The sequence below is a fragment of the Megalops cyprinoides genome, chromosome 2, assembly GCF_013368585.1.
Source record: "Megalops cyprinoides isolate fMegCyp1 chromosome 2, fMegCyp1.pri, whole genome shotgun sequence".
In the NCBI taxonomy this organism is placed as follows: domain Eukaryota; kingdom Metazoa; phylum Chordata; class Actinopteri; order Elopiformes; family Megalopidae; genus Megalops; species Megalops cyprinoides.
The window spans coordinates 26,912,768-26,936,335 of NC_050584.1; the positions used below are offsets into that span (position 1 = coordinate 26,912,768).

General features: G+C 40.2%; 1 long non-coding RNA gene across 1 annotated transcript; it reads left to right on the forward strand.

Annotated features, from left to right (window-relative positions):
• Positions 1-5,952: 5,952 nt before the first annotated feature.
• Positions 5,953-7,271, forward strand: LOC118768715. Its single transcript, XR_005004456.1, has 3 exons — positions 5,953-6,127; positions 6,931-7,097; positions 7,216-7,271. It is a non-coding gene; the product is annotated as an uncharacterized LOC118768715 (long non-coding RNA).
• The last annotated feature ends 16,297 nt before the right edge of the window (positions 7,272-23,568 follow it).

Sequence of the window (23,568 nt, forward strand, 5' to 3'; positions counted from 1 at the left end):
AGGAGCTAAAAATCCTATCAGACAGAAAGCCAATGTGAAGGAGCTTTTTTTCTGTCTCATAATTTATGGAAAGGGACAAAGGATCTCCCAGCCTGTTGTCTCTGACGTCTGTTCAATTTCTGTCGGGCACGGGGTGGACGGCATGAAAGAGGTGCGCCGCTCCATGTGCGGTTGTTCATTACACCTCTGCACCCCGTCTAACTGGGGTCCCAGTGGACCCGGTAACGCCGACCGGCTACCTGACCGCGGTGCTGAAGAGGCCCAGCAGCTGTGCTCAAGCTGCTCGTTGTCATGTTCACTCAGTCCCTTGTGGGTTTCAACATCTGCACAATGACAGGGCCTCTCTCCCTCTCCTTCTCTCTCTGGTTTTATTTATTACTCTCATACACTTTCTATCTCTATCTCTGTATGCTTTTCTCTTTCAGTTTCACTTTCTCATTCTGTCCATCTCTCTCTCTCTCTTTCTTTTTTATTACTCTCTCTCCTTCTCTATTTCTATCTCTCTCTATCCCTTTTTTCATGGTCTCATGCTTACAGAACCTCTCATTCTGTCTTTTCATCTCTCTCTCTCTCTATCTCTCTTTCTCTCTGGCTTTTTTATTAGACTTATACTCTGTCATTCTCTGTTTCTATCTCCCTATCTGACTGTCTATCCTTTATCTTTCACAGTCTCACTCTTACATAATCTCTCAGTCTTTCTGTCAACATCTCTCCCTCTCTCTCTCTCTGTGGATGACATTACTGTTTTGTGTGGGGAAAGGGTAACATATAACATATCTAGCAATTTAGTTGCATTCTCAACTCTTACCTGCTAAGATACATCAGAAAAAGAGTGAGGATTTCCTTGTTGGGCAGTGGGTGGAGTAGTGTCCTCTGAATCTTTGTGGGGGTTTGGTGTGGGGTAGGTCTGGCATTAAGCTTTTGGCCGTATATCTGGGAAAGGATAGTTATAGACTACAGAACTGGGAGGGTATAATGGAAGGTGTCTGGTAGATTGTCTAAATGGAAATGGTTGCTACCCCAGCTATCCCACAGAGGGATTATTGGTTGCCAAAAGTCTGGCTGCCACCAGCTTGTGGCACAGGCTGATTGTTTTGGAGCCTTGTTTTTGGCTTGAAGTCAAACAGGAGGTACAGAGGAAACTTGTACATTTTTTTTTCTGGTCTGGCCAGCACTGGTTACCAGCAGCTGGGCTCTATTTGCCAGCACAGTAGGGTGGCCAAGAATTGGTGGAGTTTGCATGTTGGGTGATGGCATTTTACATTCAAGCAGCACAGAACCCCAGAGCAGGTGTGATTTTAGCAGAGCTTTCTGTGAGCGCAATTAAATCAGGTGAGACTGTCCCCAAATTCAGGTCACTAAAAGCTGAATCCCTCTGCTGAATGGAAAATAATAGCAGTAGTCAGTTAAAATTAGCACAAGCAGTGCAGTCCTTGTGCTGTGGGACTGAGAGGATGAGAATACATCAATTTTGTTGAGCTCCTTTTCACTGGAAACTCTTGTCAGACTTCCCTTAAATTAATGTCACTTAAAGCTGAGAGCCTCTATTTTATGGGATAAAAAGCATGGGTTCTAGGTTTTTAAATAAAGAGAAATATTAGTGCAAACTAACATTGCTTACTGGGTTCAAGGGGTGGGCCCATATTTAAGGTCGAGGAGATGAGTTGAATAACAACAGCAAACATACACAGGCTGTGGTTTGCAAACCAGTGTAGCATTTCATAAAACTGGAGGCTGTGATGCATTAACATTCTGCTTTCACCTGAGTGAAAAAAAAATCATTAGGCATTCCAAATAAAACTACATTAACACACATGGTTTTCATCTCCACTTTGAAGTGCATGTGAATACCATCCCTCTGCTATCTTTTTTCCAACCCCCCCCCCCCCCCCCCCCCCGCCCCAGCCCCCATACACCTTATTACACTGCTAGGGTAAATTGTTTTGTCTCTTTATAAATTTCACACACAAAGACAATACTGCAAAGGGACAGTAACAAGAAAGGAAGACCACCCTCATATAAATACAAAAAAAAATCTTCAGTATTTTTTAGGAAAAACATATAAATGTAATTACTTCTTAGAATTTGGTATAATAAGGCTTCAAGTTATTCACAGCAACCATAGAAACAGTCACATCCTATATTCACATACTAACTCAGCGAGTTAATGGCTCCCTCTGCAGTGACAACAGTAGTTAATTTTGCCACTAGATGGCAGTAAAGAGGTCGCAAAGTTATGACATTCCCCTGATCATACCTTCTTTAGTTCAGTAATTCCTTACTAATTACTAGCCATTGGTAGTAAGGGCTTGCCAGCGCTGTGCTCTAAGTGCAAAATTAATTTTGGGTACATCTGTAGCTTTTAGACTGTGAATAATTGAAACCTGCAATTAGACCTGATGAGGGCTGCAATTAATCACAGGTGGGATCATATCAGAAAGCATTCCAGCCCTCAAGGTCCAGAGTCCCCCACCGCCTAGTTATCCAAGTACTTCCCTCCCACTAACTGCGTTTTCTTCTGAATAATGAAGCTATTCGCCTTCAGTTTCCTGCTGGCCTGAATGGCATGCACAGTTGCAATAGCTTTTTTATGTTATGGGGAGAACAGTCACATCTTAATGAATGCCTTTATTTGCATGCACAGGCAGTTTTCGAGAGTCTATCAAAGCAAATTGCTTTCACAGGCGTGAATGTGACCCTGGCTAGACTGGGTTCTGTAAATAAGCCGTGCTCTTTGGAATCATATGCGTGCACACAGACACACACATGCACAAAGGCATACAAACAAACAGTGTGCGTGTGTGTGTGAAAGAGACAGAGACAGACAGACAGACACACATATAAACAGGTCTTGTCTTAAGGAAAAATGTAGTTGTTCTTCAATGTTGAATAAATAAAACAGGTCAAAGGTCAATGGACCATGATGCCTGTCAAATGTGCAAGGTGCACATTTCCTTCAGTTTGATTGATGACACTTCTGTGTAAAAGGGGTAACTCACCCTCACTACAGTGATCATATGATTTGGACTGGGGAATGATTTAAATATTTTTTAACTAGGCTTCTGGTTAATGTGTTTAGTCTGACAAAATAATTTTATGATCAGTATGAATGAATCATTGCATCTAAAATGAATTATATATAATGTCACTTCATGTTGGCCCTGACATTCCAGATTCATTGTGTGGAATGCATAATGGGACAGTACCCTTACGAAACAAAAGTATATTGCAATATACTAGAATTTATATTGCAATACATTAGGAAATATATTTCAATATGAGAAACTTGCCCATATATTTTAACATATATAGGAATATATGGATGGACAAAGTATTGCTATGTATTGATTAATATATTTTAGAATATATTGCTGTGTAAACAAACCTATATTACATTATTGCTTGTATGTTTCTTGAAACAAAGTAATTTTATGAGTTAAGCAAGCTCCAGGCTCCAAATCAGCATTTTGCATGACAGTCATATTTTATATTATACATCCATATTGATAGATCATATATGGCTATGTATTGATTCATATATGGTAAAATGTAGGTACCAGAGTATTATAAAATAAATAAATCATTAACAGCAGCAAAAAGTACAAGAGTCCACTTTTTATTTCCCCACATTTCATTTCCAGTATCTCCTTGTTCTTGATGGAATCTCATATTCTGAATCTGGGGAAGTGTATTTCCTTCTCCTTCGGTCCATGCCTGCCTCTCTTCTTCTGGAGTGATGGAGCGATGGAACAACGAAACCCTCCACAGCATCAAAAAAGACCGCAGCAGTGACGACTCGCTTGGTTTCCAGAGGTAAATATCCCATCCATTTCCCTATGTTTTGTACAGTGAGCACATTATTGTAAAGCAAGACTAAAACGTTAAATTAACCAAGAGAAACGAAAAAAAAAAATAGATTTGCAACACTACCCAGAATCCTACAGTGTAAAAGCAACGTCACTGATTGGTCGAGCTACTCGTTACCATAGACACGATAGTTTTATGGGCGTGAAGAACGACAAGTCACCACCCGCTCTATTCTCTGCATGTTTCAGCCGTCGGTGAGAGGAGAAAATGAAGTTTGCTCTTGTGAGCTGGTCAAAGGGGAATGATAAAGGTGCCCTTAGTATAGTCCCCGTAAACTGGATCATAGAATTTGATCCTGAAAACACAGAAAAAGAGTATCTTATCGAGTGCCGCAGCATCGGTGCGAAAAGGCCTTCTAATGGGTGGCCAGTTGAATCAGCACACATTTTGCAGTTGGCAGGCAAGTACTTGTGTTTGTCATGATGTCTTTGTACTTCTATAGTCATACAATATTGATCATGATAGTTATAACCTGTTGAGGTTTTTGCATCATTGGCCAAGTATTGTTTGCTGGTCAAGTAACGTTAGCTTTGGGAACATGAATGAAGCGGACTAGGCCGAAAGTCAGCTGCCGACCGTTAGGGGCTGATAGTCAAGGAAGTCCCGCTTCATTTGAATTTCTAGCCAGCTAGCTAATATTAGCTTTAGCTACTTCATTTGAATTTTTCGCAGGCTAGCTAACGGTCATTAGTCATGAGTCTCGCGTCATATGAATTTTGAAAAAGCATTGAAACATTAATTAAACACCATTAAACCACATTAAACATCAATTAAACCTAATTTGAAAATTGTCACCTAAGATTTGAGTTGATTTGTAACTATGAATTCTTAACTGCCACACATAAATGCCTTCATTCCTTGATTCCTTGATTGATAACATTGTTAGCCAACATTGTACAGTTAGTAAAAATCAGTGTGGTGGCTGTAGCAGCTACATTGTGAAATTAAAGGAGAGGTTTGGTGTTAATCAGTCAATAGCCCTGTTTTTTGAGGTACTGTTATTAGGATAAAGAACGAGATCATTTGATACAACATAGACCAAATACTGAACTGTCAATTAACAGTGAAAGGGCCATAGTAACTTACTTTCAGTTTCATTTTGCTGTGCCCGATTCAGTTAACATTAGTGATCGGGGTACACTCTGTCCCTATTTGATCCGCAGCCTAAAAGTATTTTATTTAAAGGAATATACCACCCAAACATGAAATTAAGTCAGTCTCACCCCCAGACTTAAAACAGTGAAAAAAACCTGGTTAAAATCCGTCCAGGCGTTGTCCTGCTTTGGGAGCAGCGTTTTTTGGCTTTAGCTTAGCACAGTTGCTGTAAACCAAGGGAGTCACTCTTGCTAGCTTACATGCTAGTGACTCCCTTGGTCTTGCTACTGTTTTTTACTAACAGAAAAGGAGTCTACACTCAAAATTGCTGAGCGGGAGCTTTTGGAAGAAGACCAACCAAAGGGCAAAAAGAGAAAGAGGTTACCCAACAAACTCTACCTTAACACCCAGGAAGAATCTGTAGGCCTAGTTGCCAAAAAGGTAAGGGGTTCTTTTTATGGCAGCTGTTTTGATAATATATTTTTTACATCTTTGATTTTTGTACTTGGGTTGTGAGCCAGCCTAACACAAACAATAGAAAATAAAAAGTATTTTGGGACTAGCGGCATGGTGGTGTAGTGGCACTGTCGCCTCACAGCAAGATGGTTCTGGGTTGAAACCCACTGGCTGGCTGAGGCCTTTTTGTGTGGAGTTTACTATTTTCTCTGGGTACTCTGGCTTCCTCCCACATGCCAAAGTTTGCATGCATGTTAAGTTAATTGGTGAATTTGTTAATTGGTAGATTGCCCATAGGTGTTTGTGTGTCTGTATGTTAGTGCTAGTGGACAGCTATGAATTGAAACACATTTAGCCATGGGACATGTAAAGCTTAATAATTCGTTGTAATCCATGTATGGTTTCATTTTCCTAACTCTTGTGTGTATTGCTTCATACATAATTGATTTGATCATTTTTACCCAACAGAAAAACTACAAACTCCTTGTGGCAAGACGGTCTGAATTAGAGGTTTTCTCCCAAGACGAACCTAACCTCAGCTCAGAGGACACTGAGACACTTGCGGATGAGATCAAGGCTCTCAAGGAAGAAAATCAAAGACTTCGTGAACAGCAAAGTGGAGAATCTTCTGCAGCCACCAAAGACCTCGAGAGCCAACTCAAGGCTTTGAATAAAGAAAACACAAGGCTGCGCAAAATAGCAGTAAAGGGTAACTATCTCTTTTAGATTAAAACAGGCATTGTTTTAGATTGCATAAAGCATTGTCTCCTGATTTTTGGTGTTATTCTTAAAGATATAGGCCTACAGATATAGTATAGGTAGAGTTTCTAGAAGGAACAAAATTTAACCTAGGACTAAACACTTAGGGCGGAATTCTCCCATGTGCTTAAGTCCAAAAAAGTGCTTCGCTTCGTGCTTTTCAGCCTGCACACATTTTACAAATGAGTTAAGTTTGTTGCTAGAACGCACAACTGGCCTTCTGGCATGTAAGTGACATACTTAAGTCATTGGTTTAACTAACAAATGACTGGAAAGCATGCAGCTAAGTGCAACTTAAAGTGTTGGTTCGGAGTAATTCCAATCAGAGCGCTGTTACACGAGCTTGGTGAGTGCTGTCGATAGCAAGGAAAGCAAAATAATTTGGACCAACATAGACCGAGTGGCAAACGTGCTGCTTACGCTTATTCAATGGAACAAGCAAGCTCACTTTCACTTTCATTTTCCGTGTTCCATAGAGTTAGCATAAGCTGCCAGTTCGCTATTTGGTCTATGTTGTTCCAAAATCTTTTGCTCTCCTTGCTATTGACATCACTCACCAAGCTCATAGAACAGCGCTATGATTGGAATTACTCCAAACCAACACTTAAAGCACATGGAACACATTTTGCTGCACTTTGAGAAAGGAAAAATTAGTGGAGGTGTATTTATTTATTCATTTTTTTAAAACATGTTATGTATTTACTACGTATTTGGAGTCCTCATGTAGTAAATTCAGTGGGCCATATTTCCCAGAAATCCCATCACTTCTGGCGGCTGTCAGGACCCTCATTGCGGACAAGGTCACCAGCAGCTCCAGCTATGAAGGGGAAAGTGAATATGAGGCCAGTGCTGCTACACCATCATCTGCTACACCATCACCTCCTCAACCCACATCTCCCACACCTCCCAAACCAACAACAGTAAGTAAATTTGGTAATTTTATTTTGGTCATTGGTAATTTTATTTTAAAAACATCAATTAAAAACATTCTGTCATTGGTGATTCTGTTTCTTGTCTTTTCTTTTTACAATTAATTAGGTGAAACTAGGGAATGATGACTCCACCAGAGTGTCTGCCCATTGTTGGGAGACCGCAAAAGCACAACCCACAGCAAAAGGAATGGCCCGCACCCTCCTGCTGGGCCTGTTCAGCATTGATGTCCTATTGAAGTCCAACCTGACAGGAGGGGTCAACAAGGTCGATCCATCTGCAGAGAGACGTCAACCTCTAGACCCAACGAAGCTTAAAGCTTTACTTGGTAAGACTTAAAGACACCCTATGCAACATTCGTAGTGATTGTAAGTAACATGGCAGAGCAATTTAGCCCAGTGTATGTCCAAAATACTTGATTCAATCGCAAATACTTGATTCTAATCACCTTCAGTTGGGAAACGCTTGGCTACAGCAAAGTACAGTTGCTCTCACTGACCACAATACTTCCTGGAAAAGAAAGTGGATACAGTAGTAACCTGCTCATTCTAAAAGCCCCTTGGAGAACCCCTCCTAACTCCTCCTTTGGTTTCCTGAGAAGCTGAATCTGATTTCAGACTGAATTATCTGTAGGTAACCCCCTGAGGAGGGAGGAGTAGGCATGGTAGGAAATTACCAGTATTGGGATCCACCTCTAGCCTGGCTTTCGAGACAAAAGCTCATACGAGCCTTGTCTGGGCAATCTCACGTACTAACCACCCTCTGAAAGGCAGAATTAAATGTAAACTTGTTAAGCTCTCCTTCTTCACCCTGGAGTGAAAGCTCGCTTCTCATTGGTGCCTGAAATTCTGGGACAGGAAATGCAGTAAATAGGCTGCTTGGCCATACTGACTTGATCACGAAATTTTCTGCAGCGCCATAGGAAGTATGGGCGTGCCCAGGCTAATCCACCTCATCTTTCCTTTTGAAACAATGACATTTGTCTTTCTAATGCTATCTTTTACAGATGCAGTTGTGCAGAAACATCCGGGGGTCAAGATTTCAGAAATAAGAACGGCCCTTAACAAAAGGATTTGTGAATTACGGCACCAGCAGAAGATAAAGTCCACGGTCAACTGAGTGAGCATGTGTGACACTTGTTAACACTTTTGTTTGATTGTTCCTGTTTTTTTCCACAAGGGACACTTGCACTGTTGCACTGATTTTTATTTATTTATTTTTTATTTTGTTGTTATTATTTTTTTCATCCGTATTGAAGGAGGTGCGCTTTTGAATTTTTTATTTCAAGTGTTTTTGTTCATTTATAATTGTGGATTTAAAATATGGCCTATTTTAAAAAATAACATGTTTTAAATAAAAAATAAAGTGTAATAAAGGAAGTACTGCATATTGATGTATTATTCAATATATATTTTCAAATGCACGACAGAAATTGTACAGTACATTAGATTATCTGTGAAGATTCTCATTCATCCAGGTCATGGTAGTCAAAATTGTTAGTTGTATAATAAAAACAATATATAATATGATAATTATATACAATATATTTAATATAAATCTATTTATTTTTCAACATAGTTAAGATATATATTCCCATATAAATCTCATTATATTATCTTGTACGTCGAGGTATAACATATCATATAATTTCACATATATATTTACATATATTTAAAATGCCTCTTCTGATATATAATCTCCTATAATATGGGACATATTTGAATACATTTAGTAATATATTAGATCATATAAATCTATATATTTTTCAACATAGTTAAGATATATGTTCCTTTATAAATCTCATTATATTATCTTGTACATTGAGGTGTAACATCTCATATAATTTTACATATATAATTACATATATTTAAAATGCCTCTTCCGATATATAATCTCCTGTAACATGGGACATATTTTAATATATTTAGTAATATATTAAATTATAAAATAGTGTATTTTTCAATATATGAAAACGGCAATAATTGCAGTATTTTAATATACCTTATAATATATCGCACATATAATATAATATATCATTACATAATATATCCTACGATATATTACTATTTAAAATTTACAATATATGAATAGACCTGCAATATATTGTCATATAATATATTGAGAAATATATTTTTGTTGCGTAAGGGTATTATAGTTATAATTATCACATCTATTTCCGGGGAGACTCCCAGGGCTCACATTTTACACATTTAACATTAATAGAGCTGAACATATGCTTGGGCAATGAAGGCTTCAGAATGCAGTGTCACACCTCTGGTTTGAACAGGAAACACATCATTTGAGCCGAGTCAAGCTCCCTTATCAAATATTAAAAATGTCCTTTATATGGCGTGTGGGCTCAACATCAACACACAGGTGAGGACACAGCTCACTTAAAATTAGGAGAAGCAAGCAGCAGTGCACATCGTATATAGCATTTTATCAATCTGGCAACGCTGGCTTCCCTATTATGGTCTTCGGTTATCGGAGGGTTTGTTGCCCTGCGCACGTCTGCAAAATTCTGAGATGTTGGAGACTCTAGAGTCTCATTTGTCTCATTTAAATGTTTCCGCCCGTAAAGATATTGTCCAGTTAATTCAATGTCACTTGCCTTTTTTCTCCGACCATCCAACGCAAACCACTGTCCTCCAACACAATATCAATGTAAATGACCATAGCCTAATTAAACAACATCCACATCAGATGAATCCCACTAAGAAATCAATCATGCATAAAGAGGTTCAGTATCTCTTAGAAAATAGTCTTGCGACACCTAGTTCCAATGCCTGGAGTTCACCGTGTCTCCTTGTCTCAAAACCGGACGGTACATTTACATTTCGTACAGATTATTAAAAACTGACTCGTTTCCTCTCCCCAGAATGGAGGACTGTGTGGATAAAGTGGGTCCTGCTCAATTTGTTTCTAAACTTTACCTACTGAAAGGAAACGAGCAAGTTCCCTTAACACCTCGCGCTTCTGAAATATCTGTTTTTGTTACTCCCGACCACTTTATGCAATATAACGCTTTTCAGCGTTTGATGAATAAGGTCTTAGCTGGTGTCAGTAACTGTGAAGCATACCTAGACAATGTGGTCATATACTCCTTGTTATGGTCAGAGCACTTGTCTTCACTTAAGACAGTCTTGATTGCTTGCAGGACACTTCTCTTACACTGAATCTAGTTAAGTGTCAATTTGGAAAGGCCATAGTTACCTACCTTGGCAAACAAACCAAGGTCAGGTGTGCTCCTCACTGATCTACTTAGTGCATCCCGAGATTTCGTTTGGTCAACTGATTGTCAATCTGCTTTTGAAGCGGCTAAATCCCTTCTGTGTAGCGCTCCTGTACTTGCAGCCCCAGATTTTTCTAAACCCTTCAAATTAGAAGTAGATGCAAGTGCTGGTGGGGCCGGTGCTGTCCTGTTGCAAGAGGATTCTCAGGGCATAGATCATCCGATCTGTTATTTCTCCAAATTAAACTCAATAAATACCAGTAATTCAATAAATACCAGTCAAATTACAACACCATCGAAAAAGAACCCTTAGCAGTTTTGCTCGCACTCCAACACTTCGAAGTATGCATTCAGCTTCCAGCTCGCAGGTTCCAGCTCGCTACCCCTTATCGTGTTCGCCGATCACAACCCACTCATATTTCTGTCACAAATGAAAAATGCGAATCACCAGCTGATGCGTTGGTCGCTGTTACTTCAAGTTTTTGCATTGGGTATACGCCATAAGAAGGGGTTGGAAAATGCAATTGTTGACATTTTGTCCAGGGGAGTATAGCCTGTCCCTAGAAAAATCAATTTGTACAGGGGTGTATTATATGATTTTTCTTTTTTAAGGAGGGGGGTGTTACGACCCTCGGGTTGTCATGTTTCTTGTAAGTGTTTTTGTGGTTGTGTTTCGTTGCGGGGGTGTGCCTCTTCGACCATTACAGATGTGCGGCGATGGGATTGGTCAGAAGCTCACCTCTGCCCATTGGCTCCTGGAGGCGGCGGGAGTTTCAAAAGAGCCAACATGCAGTGATGAAGGAGAGAGACCCGGCTATAGAGAAGAGAGCGCACCTCCATAACCTTGTTATTTCGTAGTCTATGTGTTTAGCGTTCCTCCGTGTTTTCGTGACGGTCCGATTGCTCAGTGTGGTTGTGTTTGATCACAGTTCTGTATATATATTCTGTATATATTTTCACTAATTGTACATACACCTGGGGAGTAGTAGGGCGAGCTGCCTTTCTTTTGTTGCTGTTCTTTTGGTTATCTTTTTCTCCTGTCTTTTGAGTAGTTAGGGAGTCAGGGTAAGCCTTTGTCTTTTTTTTTGTTGTCTTTTGTTTGCCTAGGATAGCTATTACGGGTTTCCTAGGTAGTTTCGTTTTGTTTATTATTTTGGTCTGGGCGCACCACGAAGCTTTTCCTCCCGTTTTTTTGTGGCTTATGGGAATAAAACCTCAAATATTTCCCTGAACTAGTCTGGTAATCAGTTGTTGGTCACTGGAATTCACTATTTATGTTGTGCCCTATCGCCCCTAGACCAGGGACTTAACAATAACGCATGTACTATCATTTATTAATGTTGTACTAAACATCGTTCATGTATTTGTAAATTATTTGTAATGCAGTCATTAATGCTTTATTAAACATGTACAAACTGAAGGTATTCTGCAGTGTTTCAGAAACAATAAAAAATTTTACTGCTTAAAAAATTGAAACACAAAAAGAACAGCCGTGGCAAAAAACTACCAAACTAACAAACGCAAATTAACAGCTCAACAGCTAACGCGACAGTAACTAAGACTACCAAGTAACATAAACTAGCAACGCTACCAAACAAGACACACGGTTATAAATTATAAACATGGTTGTTACAGCACTGTGTGATGGATTGACACCTGGTCTTGTATGGGCTGTCATTTTCATCAGTGGTCTGTATTATTTATTACACGGTCTCATTTCAGGCACATTTATATTTTTACTTTGCAAGTCACTCTGGGTAAGTACACCTGTGAAAGGTTTAAATATGTCTACCTGTGAATGTGGTGGCACTTAATGTTGGCCTTAACCTTGAGAAACATTAACTTCAAATCAACAACAACATTTAGTCATTTATAAATAACTTGTATAGATACTGTGATATATTTTCATGTTTTAATTGCACCCTGCCCGAGGAGTGCAGATGTAAATTAGCTACACAGCTAAATCTGGTGTCAATAAACATAAACCAAACATATCCTTTTTCAGTTTTAGCAAATTGCTGAGAAGATTACTTCTTTGCTAATTGGTACACCACATTTGCGAGGAAGTGACTAATTCACATCCAACTGTAAATATCTACTAGATACTGACATTAATTCCAAATACCTGGATACAGAAGGAGTACATTTACAAAAAACAGGGCTTCTAAATGAACTTAAAAAAATGGAGTGTCTCTTTCTGTCACTTCCTCTACATCCCAAGCCACACTTCATTAACGGGCAGCAAAATATTTATCCGCCACTCTGTTAGTACTTAAAAAGGCCGCTGGAATAAAATGTGACCTTCTGTAAACAGGATTGTTCTGGCCTCCTGATTCACCCTGATTGGAAATGGCCTGTCTGGAGCGTATCAGCCCGAGGAGCAGCTGGTCAAAGCAATCTGGACAATTAAGTCCCCCTCATCCGACACACTTATGCACCATATTGAGGCCATTTGAAAATGCAATGTCATTTTATCCGGCGCCATCAACTTCATAAAACCCGCTTCTACAGTGTGTGAAAATGTCATGGCGTGGTAGTGCCAGAACATTTTCCTGCTGCCTGGCTGTGACTGCCACCACTTTAATTGGGGGGGATGCGTACTTAGCCGTTTGCGTTCAGAGCGGCCCCGCATTTGATTAAAAAGAGAAGCCATCCAGCGAAAGACTGGCTGGAGAGGTCAGTGAAGAATATTAAACTGTGGAGTGTTTAATTTATTATTTAAAATCTGACCTTAAAGCTGATAGAAATCTGGATATGGATGTTAAGGGCCTCGGTTTATGGGAAGTTTGAAATCTGAAATTTGAAAGTGGCCTCTTTAGAACCTAAATTGCTATAACATACACTTTACATTACAATATTGTCATTTAGCAGATGCCCTTATTCAGAGCAACTTACATAAGTAAGAACTACAAACGTTATCACCTTATACCTCTGAATATTCACTGAGACTATTCCGGATTAAGTACCTCACACAAGAGTACAGAAGCAGCACCCCAGTGAGGAATAAAACTGGCCACCTTTCAATTACCAGCCCTGCTCCTTAGCATTGTGCCACACCGCTGTTCACACATATGCCCGTATAGAGGCACAGAGAAAATTGCATATGCACATAACTGTACAGATAGCACAGGTGAAGAAAAGCAATGATAACACAAGTAGCATTATTGGATGTAATTAGAAATAACCTAGCCACTGGTGCTAATGAAAATAGACAACAATCAATTGCTGACATAACCCTTAACACGAGGAATCTGGAGATGAACAGTAAGCACCAGTGGGGCTGTACCCACAGAGGCCATTCATTGGGTGCCTCAGGTATCACATCTCTGCTTGTAACTTCTTCCCCACATTCAGCACTATGAAGAGTTAAATCCAAATCTATTCAGTAATTATTTGATTTGCTGGCATGTTTAATGTAGAATAAAAATTGTTATAAAAAATACTTTTTACCCATTATTTCATCAGGCTGTAAAATGTGTTTATTTATTTCATTTATCCATGGTGGAACAAAGCCAATGTGTTTCATTGATGTGGGATCACACTTATTGTTGGAAAATGATGCACATGATTTTGCATCCAGGCCATAGGGCTCAGCACTTGTCCTGTCTGAGCCACTCAGCAGCCTGGATTAGGAATTATTAAATTAAAAAAAATAAATGTGGGCAACAGAGGCAGATGGCCAATGCCCATGAAACTATATGCATAATTCATAGAAAGTGTCAAGTTGAAAGTACGGTCAACAAGCCCGTGTTTGGCAGGTAACTACTGCATGAGGTCATACAGTTAACTACGGTGTCATCAGTGTAACAGCACTTGCTCCATACATAGCAGGCAATCGGTAGTGGATGTGAATCAAAAAAGATGCACACAGCTGATTAGGGTAAAGACCTAATCATATGATGAGCCAAATTAACCTACAGACAAATTCCTGACATACAGTACACGCAGTCTGTTTAAGAAAACTGAAGATCATTAATAATTTGATCAATGTCCTGCTTTGTTGTGAACCTTAACCCACACAGCAACACAGACACACCTACATATACACACAAAGATACAAAAAATATCAATAGACAAAAAAAAAAACACAAATGCAGAAATATGCATATGCCACACTCATCCACCCACAAACACGCACACACAGATGGTCTCTGTTCCTGCTCATTCAGGTGTCAGAGTTAGGACAGTTTAATTACATCTGAGCTACACATAACATAATTAACTAATATTAAAGAAATATCATCTTTCTTGACACAGAGGACAGTGATGATATAGTTTTGTAACATTGAAATATAAAGGTTTCCCCAGTCTTTCCGTATAGCCCTCCTGCAGTAAAGCTGGATCATTTCCCTGCTTTTGTGACACATGAAAAGATTTCTTTACTTCCTGGGGGGTTTGGGAAGAATTCGGGGTATGCATTAAATGTTCCCCACCATGAGGTGAAAGAGTGTTACGTGAATCACGTGACCCTTTCCATGACTTCATGCTGCAGTTGGTTGTTCCTGTGCATCTTACACATTGTTGATGCAACACAAATAAATGCATATTTCTAGAGCTTTACCTGTATATTACAGTTTTTATTTAAATGGATAGGTTTTATGCTGTGATTAATTGTGAAACAAGATTAATTAATATGCTTTAATGTACATCAAAAGATATTGCTGCATTTTTCAAAGCTTTAAACAACTGGCTTGAGGTGCAATACAAAGCCAACAGCTTGAGCAGAGAAAATCCACACATCAACCCCTATTCCTTCCTGTGGCTTCTGATGAAGAACTATATTTTTTATTTATTTAATGAAGGCTTTTAGATGAAATCAGAGGGATTGAAATTGACACAGCTGAGAATTTGTAATTTATACTTTTAATCTTTTTTTATGGAAATTTAAGTACTTCACACTGGGCTCTCATATTAAGAAATAATAAATAAATAAATCAATAAATAAAATGTGGAAATTGGAAATGAAATAAATTGGCCAAACTTCCATGAGTCTTCAAAATATCTCTATTTTAACAATTTTGAAGTTATGCACAATCCTATGTGGACAAGTTTAGGACAAAAAAGTCAGTCATTTACAGAAGTGAGATCCAAAGTCATTCTGTAATGAATTTTTTACAGGCATGCTTAAGTACTTAAGTTCTATGATACAGTGAGAGTGAAATATGACAACCCCCCACCCCAAACCCCCGCAAAAAAAGAAACACCCTCATTGTGGATGTGTCTGATGTGTCCATTACACCAGCTGTGTGTGAAGTAAAGCACAAAATGCACTTGTTAACTCTTATCCCGGATTCTGTCTATGGGTACTCTTTATGAAGTCAGCACAGTCAGAGTTATATGCCTTACTCTTTCATTTAAGCTTGTCACACTGTTTTTCCATATCGCTTATCCAGAGCTGGCTCAGAACACCTCTAATGGAAACAAATGTGTTGTGTGTATAATACAGTACAAACTCAGTCATTTTGTGTCTGTGGACATGATGGGATGGGTGACATTGTCCTTAATATGGGTAACATCATGCCATCGGGAAGAGGAACAGAATCTCTCAGAATATGATATCTGAACAATACAATACAACTACCCAACAAACGAATATCCGAATAGTTGATAATTCAGGTCCAGCTCTACATAACATATAAAGTCAGTAAGGAATTCAGGCCTTGCTTTTTCTTCAAATACAAGATTTATAAGATTCCCACATTATGTACATGTTTCAAGGCTTGATTTCCCAAATGTACATTGTTATGTGCTTTACCTATCAATGCACTTTTAAAGGAAAAGTTTGCTACTTGGGTTTCAGCCCTTCTTTCTAAGGTCCTCGGTCCTCACAAGTTGTTTTCCCCCATTGGAAATGTCTCCACTTTCCACTCAGCCATGGATTGCTCAAAGTTAAACATCAGGGGCAATCAACAGCAAAGGCCCTGTGTTTTCTGGTCTTCATCCTTCCCACTTGTATGCTTTCTGGCCATTTTTAGGGTGTAGAATTGCATGCATTTTATGGAGTGGAGAAGTGGTCAAAGCTTACAACAAAATGATGGGGTTCCAGGAACATATCACAGTTTACATTTCCTTGGCTTTTCCCCCTGCATTAAAACTGTCAGTCGAGCTTTAGGTTATGCTAGGTGATAGTTGCCCAGGATGGGATGGATTTGTTATGAACAAGAAAGCAGTTTAAGAGGTTACCACAATTCTTAGGATTCACTTACACATTTGTGTGTGCACGCATGTGTGTGTGTGTGTGTGTGTGTGTGTGTGTGTGTGTGTTTGTGTGTGTGCGTGAGGGAGACTCTCCATTTTGCTTTCCTTTTCAGGGATCACTTCATTCTTATTGTAAAGGGTACACTGTGTTTTGAGGAATTCAAGCTGGACACATATACTTGTACACACACACGCACATAGGCACACACACACACACACAAATAATTGTCCATATGTTAGCTGACATGTACATGTCACAAAGACCATGTCGGTCATGTAGGTATTCATCACTACATTACAGGTGTCACACACTGCATATTTAACCATGTTTAACCACCACTTTTAACTGCATTAAAATGCCAGACAGCCTTGCTCCTGCAATGGAAGGTCATACCCATGGAGGATCCGAGGAGTTCGCTCATGTGCAAACATTACATTATTACAGTACATTATGTATCACATTTGAAGGCACTCTTCTGCCTGGATGAATAGCAGTTCTTACACCTCTCCTGCCAGCACCTGCTCTGATCCGTTTACATAGCTGGATGTGTACCAAGCAAATGAGGCACAGTTTTCCTTGCCAGTTGATATAGCAGCAGTTTGTCCCCAGGGACCCAAAGTTGCACAAAAGCAGCAAAAAACAGAAGGGTAAACCTATAACATTTCCATCCTTACTGGGGCAGTGGCTACAGTCTGCCACAGAAGTTAACACCTCCAGCTGGAAACTAATTTTGGTGCCTTCCTTGTGGCAGGCTGTGTACTGTACGAGACTCAGAGGTCATGCCAAGTTAAAAAAAAAAAAAAAAGTCTGGAAAATTTTAAGCAACTGTATGGAGACAGCAAACCCAGTTCCCCCCGTCTCCAAAATAATTGCCATGCAATTCCCTCCTTGCGGCTGCCAACTGTTTTAAAAACGGCATCTTAAGGCAGCACTGAAAAGCGTTTCACATTAATATCAGCATCCCAAAACCCATCAGAGAAATAATTATGCGCCGCCTTGCAAGTTTTAATAGCTGCTACTTGCTGGGAAATGACCAAATATAATTTGTTGTAATGGGTTTTGTTTGAAATGGCTGGAGCTACCCAGGCAGGGGTGGAGGAGGAGAGGAGTTTTTGGCACACCATAGATACTTTGATTCCAAATGGAGTTTTTTTTTTCCTCTCTCTCTCTCTCTTTCTCTCTTTTTTCCTTTCCTGGAAGTGATCTTTGATTCCCCATTTGAGGTTTTTTTCTTTGCCTTATTGTTTGGGTCTTCCTATCAGAATGTGTCTGCTGATCAAAGCATTAAATTGCCTTTTGTCGTCTTTTTCAGTTCGAACAAAACAGCCAACCACTGATTTTTTGGAGGCCGTGACAGAACCACCCAGCAGCTGATCACATCACACACAGACTGCAAGCTGTTTTCACAATGTGTGTTATTACAAAAAACACTTTGGTACATTAAAAAAGTGATACAATCGTAAAGTGGTTATATTAACATTTGAACCCTTCTGACATGTTACATTTGACTATCTCTGCTGATCATCACTCACCGATAATCTGCACTGGAGACACTACAAGTGCAAGTATATTCTGACTGCTACTACATTTGATATCTCCGCTCACATTTCCAAAATATCAATGTGAATTTGCATTATAACTGATAATTAAAATAGTAATTATAAATAAGGCAAGTGGCAGCAGTGTATTACGGCAGAGTGAGAGGATAAAAGGTTTGTGATCTGCTGTCCTCTTCAGTTCTAACCATATTGGCTGTGCCAGGCCACAATGCAAGCATGCCATGTGATCAAAAGATGATGCCAAACGAGACCTTTGAGGAACGTCTTATGGGAAAGGCTGGTGCAATTAGGACTGCAGCTCATTACTTGCGAGATTGCAGCAGATGTAACTGTAGGTCCTGAGTAGCTTTACAAGTGAAGAGAGAACAAAGAGACACGTGTGTGTGTGACATTTTGCAGGTGCACATGTGGCCGAGCCACAGTACCCACTTTTGTTAGTAATGACAGAGGAATCAATGGAAGCTGAAGGAGATTTCAGAGAACACAACCTGGGCTTGAAAGGGTCATGGGTAGAACTCAAGAGTACATGACTGTGACCATAAAATGCCACAGGCAAATTTTAGAGAACACAATCAGGTCTATAGAGGGTCATGGGCAGATCACCAAGAACATGACTGTGTCTAGCATGTGTCACAGGTGGATCTCAGGAGAACAGGTTGTTGGGTGTCGAAAAGGTCAGAGAACACAACTTGGTCTAGAAATGGTCTCACTGATGAAAACCTCCAAAAGTTCATGCCATCGAGGAAGACGTGACCTTCCACCAAGGACATAATGAGAGAAAGTGGAAAATAAATCAACTTATTGGACACAAGCACAGAGTCAGGATAGATGGTGTTCCTCGGTGATTCCTGTAAAGAAAGTTGGAAGCCAATTACAGTAAGATTAAAAAAAGGGCACTTGGACCCTGGGCGCTCTCTTTTTTAAGGGCATATGACATGAAATATCTCCCTTTTGGTGATTCATACCTCCTCTCCGCCACTGGCTGACATCTGATGAGGTGAACTTTTTAATCCTATCAGCATTGAACACAGGGATAGGCGAGAACCTTTTTAATATAATCTTATTCCTCAGAACTGAGAATTATTTCAGTCTGAGCACCGTAGGGAATGAGCACTCTTTGCACTTCGCAGGGTAAACTTGGCTTAGCATGAGGCCATTCAGGTCAGTGCTGTCGAATATATGCAACGACAGGGAGTCACTCAGCTTTGAGTCACAGATTTATTGTTGAGCATTCTAGTTTTGTATTTGCTACTACGCGTGTATGGTGTTCTCCATGTACAGGAAACAGAGGGCATCACTGACTTCTATTTGCATAATTACATAATACATGTAGGCAAAGAGGGCGTCTTTTCTCCCATGTATGAATAGCTTGGACATAAGCAATTGTTTGTGTCTCGCCGTTGCTAAGATACGGTGTAAAGGATAAACCTGGATTTACAGTGCAGGCTGTTCCCTTGTGGTGACAGTGTTCCGGAATGTGCCATCTTCACGTCACCGTGGGAACACCAGCACTGCTGTGTCAAGATCACAGATACCTCCACGCTCAAACTGCTGAAAAAGCAACAAGATGAAATGAAGTCTCAGACAGACCACCTTCCATCCTTTGCAAAGTCACTGTCATGGGGACTCTGGTCATTGTGTGGCTCTGTCCACTCTCTGTGCAGCACTTCAGACAGGAAAGTGTCAGAAAAGCTGTGACCAATCAGCTGTAACCATAATGCAACATTCCAAGTCAAAAGGTGTGTCAGATCAGGTTGTTAGCCTGACAACTTTGCTCATTCAGCTTGAATGGATACACTTCTGTTCTATTGTACTGGAATAGAACTCCGCAGGCTCCACAGCTGAGGACAGGAAGACTGTGCGGAGGGTTATTAACACCGCCCAAAAAATTATCAGCTGCCCTCTGCCCTCCCTGGACGACATATCCAGATCCCGCTGCCTCAGTAAAATTAAGGCCATCACAGGAGACTCCTCACATCCCGCCTATCACCTGTTTGACCTGTTGCCCTCTGGACGGCGCTTCAGGTCAATCAAGTCCCACACCACCAGACTAGCAAATAGCTTCTTCCCCTGGGCCATACGGACTGCAAACAAACACTGCCCCCCCCCCCACCCCCCAACCCTCTACCTCAATACAACTGTGCAATTTCCACTGTGCACTTTAAGTAGTTTTTAAAAAGGCCGTATTAACGCACAAGTTTTTCTTTATATTTCTTTTCATTTACAATGTGTCTTCTTTTTTAAATTTGTAAATTTGTATTTATTGTATTTTATTGTATATTTTGTAGATTTTTTTTTTTCCTATGTCACGTGCCTTATTTGTACTGTGTTTACATAAATGTTCTCAGTGCGCTGCTGTTGCAGACCACCCACAATTTCGTTGCACCCCCACCGTGCAATGACAATAAAGTCTATTCTGATTCTGATTCTGATAAGATACTGCTAAAGGAATTTAATTCAATTCAATTCATTTTTATTTGTATAGCGCTTTTTACAACACAAGTTGTCACAAAGCAGCTTTACATTGTTCCGAGGCCTGAGACTCCCTGAGAGCAAGCCTAAGGCAACAGTGGCAAGGAAAAACTCCCTATCAGGAAGAAACCTTGAGCAGAACCCGGCTCAGAGGGGGAGCCCATCTGTTTCTGGCCGGCACTGGGCAGATAGAGTTAAAGACAAGTTATACTATGTACTTTAAGACATTTAAGATTGATAGACAGTAGAATTAACAGCAGAGCGATTATAAAAATGTCTCCTAGGATGTGTGGTTCTTGGAACGCAGTTGGCTTTGATGGGCAGGGCAGCGAGGTAGCAGGACTGGAAAACGGGATGAGACGCTTGGGCTACAGCTCCGGACAGGAGCCTGGAGCAGGGATAGGAAGCAAACAGAAAACAGTGATTAGTGGATGATAAGAATGGCAGGGATATAGAACAGAGAGGCAGGAGAGGAGGGGCAGTGAAAAAGGTGCCAGTGTGCAACAAGGAAAAAAACCCCGGCAGGCTAACATTATGGCAGCACACCTAGGGGGACTGGCAAAGTCATGAGGGCGACCTTAAGGCAGTCAACACCAGATCACGGCACAGAGTCCATGATAAAGTGACAGCAATGACCACTTAGTCCACCAGAGACTCTATGATCCACGCCAGCACCAGGCCATAATGTAATGTGATGTAATGTGAAAGCATGGAAATATTTATTTGCTGTTGGACATTGTTGATTCAGGTGGCAGGCCAGGCAGAGCTAACATTTTGATGTGAATGAGGTCTTCTTCCAGAACCAGCCAAACTCTTTCATAGGAGCATATCATTTGTCTTTCTGAGATCTGATGAGAATGGGACCTGAATAGAGTTTGAACACTGACATTTGCACTCCTCTTGTAAACATTTACACTCTAGAGTTCTTGCTATGCTCATCATCATTCTTAATTACTGTCAGTTTCAACAATTACTGAAACTACTGGGAGCTTATCTTGACAGAGCACCGAATCAGAAAAAAGACAATATTAACTCGTCTACTTTTTAATTTGTCACAGTCCTCCTTCCATTAGTCCAGTGAAGGTGAGGGAAGGAGGGAGCATTATGCACAGACTGACACTACTCTAGCCAATTCACTTATTTCAGCATTTTCTCCATGTAGTGGTAATATACCCTGTTATTGTTTTCTTGGTAGCCAATCACTGAGTGAGTTAACAGATAAGTGAATGTTACCTATGACTGTTCACTCACAGCCAGAAACATGTGAAACAACAATACATTACAACAAAACAAGTTTGTAATTGGATACAATTCTGTTCTTTTTTGCTGGAAGTTGCTCTGGATAACAATGTCTGATAAATGAATGTAATGTAATTTAATGTAAGTGGTGATACATTAAACATAAGCTGTGGTGTTTGCTAATTTAGATGTTTGCTCTGTTGGACAGTGGGCTGAGGAGAGAATTCAAACTCAGCTTTGAAAAATCTGAACAGAGGCACTGAGCAAGATGATATATTTCTGAACATATTTTAAAAAATCGACTCTGAATCTCTGAAACACTTGTTATAAACCATCTTACCATGACAAGAGCCCATGTACAGTAATGTACCGCTGTCTTACAAATAGGTCTTCCTTATGGGCCCACCAAGAATTATGGAGGTTAGATTTTTTTTTTTTTCATTTAAAATTTATGTCAGGGTTAGCCCCACAGTTGGAAGTATGTGAGAGTATTGCAGGTGCTACTCTATTATAAGAAACCCGGGGAGAGAGAAAAAAGGAAGGAAGCTTAATCCTTGTATCTCTCTCCAGAAGCAAAAAAGACGGTCAGCGGAAAAGGTGGATTCGGTCAAGTCTCAGGTGAGATGAGCCAGTGAATCAGTTACCAGTGAATCACTGCCTGTCTGAGGCGGTTTGTTCCCTTTTGTATTGCGTGCGCTTTTCGAAGATGCACTATTCTGAGCTCTGTATATCATGATTGAATGAATATTGGACCTTGTACGGCTGTCTCACTGTGGCGGTTCTCCAGTGCACTTGTATTTATTTGGCAGACACTTTTATCCAAAATGACTTACAAGTGAAACAGAGTACAACACAAGCAAAAGCCATATAAGGAATCAGCAACATTAAAAGTGCTGCATGGTCAGTGATTGGTGGAACTCCACTTCTCCCCATTAGAGTAAACGGTCTCCCATTAAAGCCGGGCCTGGGAATTCTATCTTGGGTTTCTATCTGCCAAAAACAAAGCACTGAGATGTCGCTCATTAAAGCTCTCACGTACCACATCTCAGGTACCGTCTCATAATGACTTGCAAAATTGTTGTCCAGTTAGTTTGTGACATTGAGTCCCGTGGCAGCAAGAGCTCACTTTCACATTTCGTCTTACAGTGCGGCTGCTAGGGTTCCTCTGGAATGGCAAAACAGCATCCCGACAGTACCAGAGAAGGAATCGGCATGTTTGATGTGCCTGCATGCCACCTCTTAAGATCATATTCTGGAGTAAGGTGTGCCCATGACAACTCCCCCGCTGCAGTCTCCTCTGCCGCTGCCAGAATGGAAAGTCATACCACAGCTCTGATTGGCCTTTATCTCATGAAATTAGCAATAGCATCTATACACCATTGGAACAACACAAGTTTAAAGAATTTTAAAAAACTGGACAAATGTTATGATGACTTTGACCGTGGATTGTCTTGTAAATCTCCTGTAAATCATGTTCCAGAAAACAAAGTTGCTTTTGTACATGTTCGGCATGCAGGACACCTAAAAAGTGACTGAAATGTAGTTTGTCAGTTAGTGTAATGTTGAGAACTAATGCGTCGCAAGAACCAATATTTCTGTGTTCAAGCAGAATTTTGCCCAGTCACACAATGATGTGTCTTCTTAAAAATGCTCCAATTAATTTCGCTCCCCAAACAGATATCGGATTTCCCCCAGTTGATCGAGCATCGAGCAATCTTTCGGCCGCGGCGATGACGATGTGGCCTAATGATCCTGTCATC